The sequence below is a fragment of the Panthera uncia genome, chromosome A2, assembly GCF_023721935.1.
Source record: "Panthera uncia isolate 11264 chromosome A2, Puncia_PCG_1.0, whole genome shotgun sequence".
Lineage (NCBI taxonomy): Eukaryota > Metazoa > Chordata > Mammalia > Carnivora > Felidae > Panthera > Panthera uncia.
This window is the reverse complement of record NC_064816.1, coordinates 101,465,185-101,472,101: the sequence shown is the minus strand read 5'-3', so window position 1 is coordinate 101,472,101 and position 6,917 is coordinate 101,465,185.

The window sequence follows — 6,917 nt, the reverse complement described above, 5'->3', positions numbered from 1 at the left end:
CCATGCCTGTTCAGATACAAGGATATTTAAATCTAGCACAAAGCGGTAAAAAAATAAAATAAAAAAATGCAATGCTCCAATTTTTCGAGATGGATGTATAGGCTATCATTCATGGTGTGTTCAGAAGAACAGACATATGATTGAATTCATTGCAATTCTTTTACTTCAAAGGGTAAACGGTATCAGGCTTTCATAGATCTTGAGTCTTTGTATCAAAATGTCTGGTCATCTGAGGAGTGATTGGCTGACAAGGAAATAATTAACATGTACCAGTTTCCGTTACATATGCAAGCCTCCAAGAAACAACAGGATGCCTTGGAGGGGTTGAGTTTAGGATTGTGTCTGCTATGTGTTTTCATCTCACAGATAATTCATTCCAAATAAAGTATAAAAACTGCACTGCTACAACATCAAAGAGGACTAAACAAAGATTAAGCAAAGGTATTTGGCAATCCGTTGTGCCAGGAGATGGAGACACAAATCTCAGTTTTGGCAGCTGTGTTTGTATACATTCTAATCCAGGCTGAACACTCGGACTCTTTACCAAGCTGAACACGCATGTGACTGGTAAAACTCTGGCATAAACACAGACAGTGTTATGTATATGAATTCCTTTTGCAGCCTGATATTTATGTCTTGGAAATTAAACATGCATGTGTGCAAAGGCAGAGTATAACTATACATATGTACAATATTTATAGTCTCTTCTTGCCAGCACTGTGCTAGGCTCTAGGGAAATAAGATGCATATTGATACCTATTTATGAAAAATATGCACAAAATACAAGATGTTCTTTAGCCACTGTTATAATAGGTCTCACCACATATTATCTTCCTTCGTGGTGTTAGTGCTAAACACATTATAAATTATTTGATCAAATACATAGAACACTAAAATTTAAATTTGCTTTGTTAGTCCCGTGCCTCTTCCATGTACATAACTTGTGACTAAGTGACTAAAAGGGACCAGGACAACAGATTTCCCTTTTTCCATCCTGGGGAGCTCTGACAACAAATCATTTCACCCATGGAAGAAAGAAACTTTTGGTTCTTTCTTAGATTTTAGAGATATCTGCAATTATCTACCAAAGCAACTCTGGGGATTCTCCTGAGATGATGGAGTTTTCTGCATCATCCACTGATGTTCTGGAATCACAGCCCTCACTGAGGTAAGAATTAAAGGTGACTGCGTCAGAAAAAAAAAAATTTTTTTTTTCAGGAAACCCTTAACTCCAATACTTTGGTCTCTGTGTAGCAGTTGAGGTTCCAAGCTGCCAACAAATGAAATCAGTTCCAGTTAGTTAAGCAGAAAGGGAACATGTAAAAATGTCAGATAGTTCTTTGAATCTGTGGGAGAGCCAGAGACCCTGGCTTAGGGGCTACACAGCCAAAACCCATGCCAAACTTCTCTTAAGAATTTTTTGTACAAGCTCTTTCAAGGATGTCACCTCACGCTCCCTCCTCAGCCCTTGAGCTCCCATGGTAACTGTTCTCACAGAAGTCAGGAAAGGCGATTAGAGCTGCAGCTGACAGACAATGCTTGCATTGTATCCTCCTTGATTGCTCAGCCCCTTTGACACCGTAGACACTTCTTTCCCCCAGATTTCTCGGCTATCATGGTCTTGTTTCCCTCTTCCTCTTTCTTTGGCCTCTTCTCTTGGTGTCCTTGGAAGTCTTCGTTTCCCTAATGTCTATTTTTAAATGGTATCATTTCCCAGCCTTTGACCTTGACCTCAACTTTTCCTTCTCCATGTGCCTCCTTGGGCTTCTGCATTTCCTCTCATGGTTCTGAATATCATCTAAATGATGACAACTCCCAAATCTATATCCTCTACCTAGAGATGTATCCCAAGTTCCTGATCTGTGTTTCCAACACTTTACCTCGCATGGTCTCATGGGCATCACAGACTCTGAATGCTCCAAACCAAGCTCATCTTCCTCAAAGCTTGCCTGTTTCCACACTCGGTCTCTCTTTCATGAAATGATAACACCACCCTCTCAGCTGACTGAGTCAGAAAACTGCCATCACCTTTGCTCATCTATTTGTCTCACCCTTTATACCCAGCTATAGCTGGAACTGCAAAGTTCTTCCTACTGATTTACTACCTCAGTATCTCTCAGAACTATTCACTTCTCTCCATCCCTGCAGCCACTACTCTAGTTTATACTATTACTATCTCATGTCTGGATGGCTGCCCAGCTTCAGTGGTTTTCTGCCTCCTGTCTTGCCCCTTCCAGTACATTTTCCACACTGCAGCCAAGGGAACTTTCTATTATGCAAATTTTTCTACTGGCTTCTTTATCTAAAATCTTTTAGTGGTATCCCAAAGGCTCCAAGGATAAAGTCCAAACTCTTTAACATGTTTTAAGGTCTTTCATTGATCTTGTTCCTGCTCGCTTGTCAGCCTTAATCTTTTTCTTTTTTTCTTAAAGATTTTATTTTTCGGTAATCTCTACACCCAACGTGAGGCTTGAACTCACAACTCCGAGATCAAGAGTCACATGCTCTTCTGATGAGCCAGCCAGGCACCCATTGTCAGCCTTAATCTTCACACACAATGCAGCAGCTGTATGGACTACATGAGATTACATACAGCTGTATGTAAATAGTGACCCAAGTCACTGAAATTGGGGGTGGGTTCATTATTATCATTTTTTAAATATCAAGAAGTTCAAGGGTAGACAGTTCAGGGCTAGGACACTGGCTCCATGATATCATCAACTGCCCAGTCTCCTTCTTACACCTTTCTACACCACAGCTCACAGCTCGGGCTTTTCTCCTTATGGTTCCTTCTTGGTTTCAAGATGGCTGCTCCACCTCTAGAGATACATCCATACTCCAGACAGGATATGAGGGAGGAAAAATAAGGAAGAAGAGACAGCATGCAGATCAGGAGAGAAATACCTACTCACAAATCCACTAAACATCTGTTTATGTCTCATTGGCCGGAACTCTGCCAAATGGCCCTTAACTATGAGTCAGAAATATGTTGTTTTTGGGGTTTGTTTTTATATCTTTTTAACCTACATGTTTTTCTCCGTTGAACAAAATCTGAGTTCTGTTCATAAGAAAGAAGTAAAAGTTACATATGGGCTAAATAATAGCATTTACCACAGGACCTTACTCTGAATTCCTGAAATATGAAACATTCTCTGGAAGATCCTTTTGTCATTGTCCCCGTTACTCTTTCCCCTGGAATAGTTTTTCAGAAAACTTATTTGCCTGGCTAACGTCTATTCTTCAGGTCTAGCTTAAATGTCACTCCTGGTAGAGGGTCTTCTTTGAGGTCCTCCTATCCTACCTTCCCTCAAATTCCAGACTACCATGATTGGGGTTTTTATGTACTCTCAGCATGATTGGGATTTTAAAATGTGATATAATTTTCTCTTTAATGGTCCAACTTTTCCACTAGACTGTGCCTATTTTGATTCCTGCTGCATGCTTGTAGCATACAGTATATGTACTCAATATAAATTGTTGAGTAGATATGAAATATACATGAATAGGATAATGATGGTAAGGATATATATACCGTATATATTATAATATATATTTAACACAGTAGAAAGAGATCCACAAAATTAGAACATATTTGAAAATAAATATGGGGTGAATCGTATGAGGTGGATTAATTTTTTTTATAATTAGGAATATGCCCCTCTGCCCCCCATTATGGTACTGGAATTATCCTTCTCTGGCCTACTTGCTTATTTTTGTCAGAGTTTTCAGACTCCAGTGTTAGTATATTTAAAACAGTTCACTGAGATTTAAAGGAGCTAGTTACTTTGAAGAAATAAACAACTAGTATAAAGATCAAAATTAAAAAATATAGCAGGTAACGGATCAAAGGAGAGATTCTAATACTTTTCTCACCTGGGCAATGAAAGCTTCTAACTAGACAACATAGTTTTATTTCCACTTTATGAATTCACCTTTTCTTTCTTTCTTTCTTTCTTTCTTTCTTTCTTTCTTTCTTTCTTTCTCTGTCTTTCTATTTTTATTTGAGAGAGAGCACAAGTGGGGGCAAGGGGCAGAGGAGGAGAGAGAATCCCAAGCAGGCTCCATGCTTAGCACAGAGCCCAATGTGGGGCTCGATCCCATGACCCTGGGATCACGACCTCAACTGAAATCAAGAGTCATTCAACCGACTGCGACACCCAGGCACCCCTCCACTTTATGAATTCTTATGCATGTTTTAAACTATTAACATCAACTTTCAAATGTCATTATGCATCTTTTCACACTTCACAAAATCTTAGCAGATACTAAATGAATATTTGTTGGATGAAATATGTACCAGGAACATGGCATTTTCCTCATGTTAGGAGAGAAATAATGAAGATTTGGTAAGACTTAGGTTAGAAATTCTTGTCTAGGGATTTTCATGTTGTATTGTGCAGAAGGCTAAGACTCCATGCAAGTTCCTTAGGCCTAATTTTTTCCTAGGGCATAATTCTGTCCTTCTTTGCTCATCATTCTCTTATGACCTGTACTGATGATTTAATACAGGAATCCTCGTGTTTGGCTAAACATGGGCTCAAAATCTAGATAAATTACTTATGAAATAATGCTTTCTGAAAATTAAAGAAAAATTAAAATATAAACTGAAAATTAAGACTCAGGATGTGTTTATATTAGCTAATGTCATTCTAAATGGAACAGCCACCAGAGAATATGTTTTGGGAAAACAAGCCTTAGCTCTGAATCAAATATAAAATTTAACTCTAAAGTTTTCACTAATATGAATAAGTGATGACATCTGAGGCAAAGCATTTGTATTTTCAGGGAGTTATCATAAGGTTGTGAACACAGGATGAAAACAATTAAATAACAGGGAAGTTGAAGGCATAAGTGAAGTCAAAAGTCAACTTGTAAATAAACCATTGCTTACGCAATCTATTTATCTTTATCTAAATTTCTCACATGCTGTAATACGAGGGGACTTGTGTATTTTTCTGAGCAAATGTTTGCTCCAAAACCTAGAACCAGTGTTTCTCCATTTCTTCTTATTTTCCCCGTAAATTTATTGAGGTATAATTGGCACATAATATCATGTAAGTTCAAGAGGTACATGTTAACATATCGCAAAATGATTACCACCTTTTTTGTGGTGAGAAAATTTAAGATCTGCTCTCCTAGCAATGTTCAAGTATATACTACAGTATTATTAGTTATAATAATGCTAAATATTAGGTCCTCCGAAGTTTCCTTGCTGTTGAGTCCTTTCAGTAGGTTACTGCCAAATCAGCTCAGAGCCCTTACTGGCTCCACTGGCTATTAGGAAGCGTACCTCCATACCTGTCATTGCTTCCCCATAGAACTTGCCAGACTCTGCCAGGGGAATTATTTTTTTGTGCTTTTATTGTTTTTTAATCAACTCTTTGCTGTGGATTCTGCTCTTTGCTCTTAGCTTGTTTTCTATAGCTTTAATTTTAATTTATCCTCTAACGATGCTTATGACACTTCCAACTCAACTTCCATGTTAGGCTGTGCTTCTCAGTTGCTACCAGTTTTCCACTAAGGCATGAAGAACTTCAACTTTAGTTTCCTGTCTTTACCCTATTATATTGCCTGGTATCTTAAAAAGGGTGCAAAGGCTAGCAGAACCTTGCTCTCTATTTGTTAACAGGAGACCAAACTATTGGTACTTTTTCTCTCTCACTATCCAAAATGTTTTACTTCTTCCAGTCCAGATAAACCCCTTCCCTTATAACTGAATCTCCCTCAAAAAAAAAAAAAAAAAAATTGTCCCACTGATAACTGCCCTTCTTCCCCCTTTAGATGTCCTTGCATGATAAATACATCACTCAGGCTTGTCTCTGGAGGAGTTGGCATGGTTTATGGTAGCCCTGCTTCCTCCAAGCTGATTACTGGCCTCTCAGACTCGCTGAGGCCACATCTGGGGAGACACGGACACCAAAGCACTAGATGATGCTGAGCCATACTCACTCCTCACCTTGTCCAGTGTGTTTCCTAAGAAGGTTTCAAGCAACTTTTTTCATGTTCAGCTGTTACAAGGTCATAGTCTTCTTCACTTATGAGAGAGAAACATATAGATGGCCATTGATGTCAGCAGGATTTCTCCATGTGTTTAAGCAAGTTCCCTCCTCTCCTGACAGACAGGGATAGGGTAGTGATTAAACTTTGCCCTGGCAGATAAAAACTATCTTGTTATAGAAAGACCCTCCCATCTTTCAGTTTCTGCTCTGAAATATATTCTCTGTTTCAACTCTAGAGAAGCTGCTCCAGGGGCACCTGGGTGGCTCCGTCGCTTAAGGGTCCAACTCTTGATTTTGGCTCAGGTCACAATCTCACAATTTGTGTGATCGAGCCCCATGTTGGGCTTTATGATGACAGTGTGGAGCCTGCTTGGGATTCTCTCTTTCCCTCTGTCTCGGTCCCTCCTCTGCTCGTGAGGCCTACTCTCTTGCTCTCTCTCAAAATAAATAAATAAACTTAAACAATTTTTCTTAAAAAAAAAAGAAAGAAAGAAAAGGTACTCTACGTTCTAAGGTAGGTCTGGGTAGTGGGGAGTTTTCATTGCCAGGTAGATGCACTTAGACGTTGGCAAGTGTTGGCTAATAATGGGTCATAGAGGCCAAAAGTATATGCTCTGTGTTCAAATCATAGCTCGGCCAATTTTACCGGCTATATTCTGGACAATATCAGGGAAGACAACAGGGAAAGACAGATGTCCTTCTAGGCTTTTACTCTGTGCATAGTTAAACAAGGAAACGAGAGTTGTGGTGTTCATTTGTACCTGTGACTGTGACCTCATTTCAAAAATGGGTTCTTGCTATAATTAAGGCTCTTGAAATTAGATCATCCTGTATTAACTGACTGGACCCTAAATCCAATGACAAGTGTCCTTATAGAAGGAGAAGACACAGTGAAGGAGGCCATCTGAAGGAGTCAGA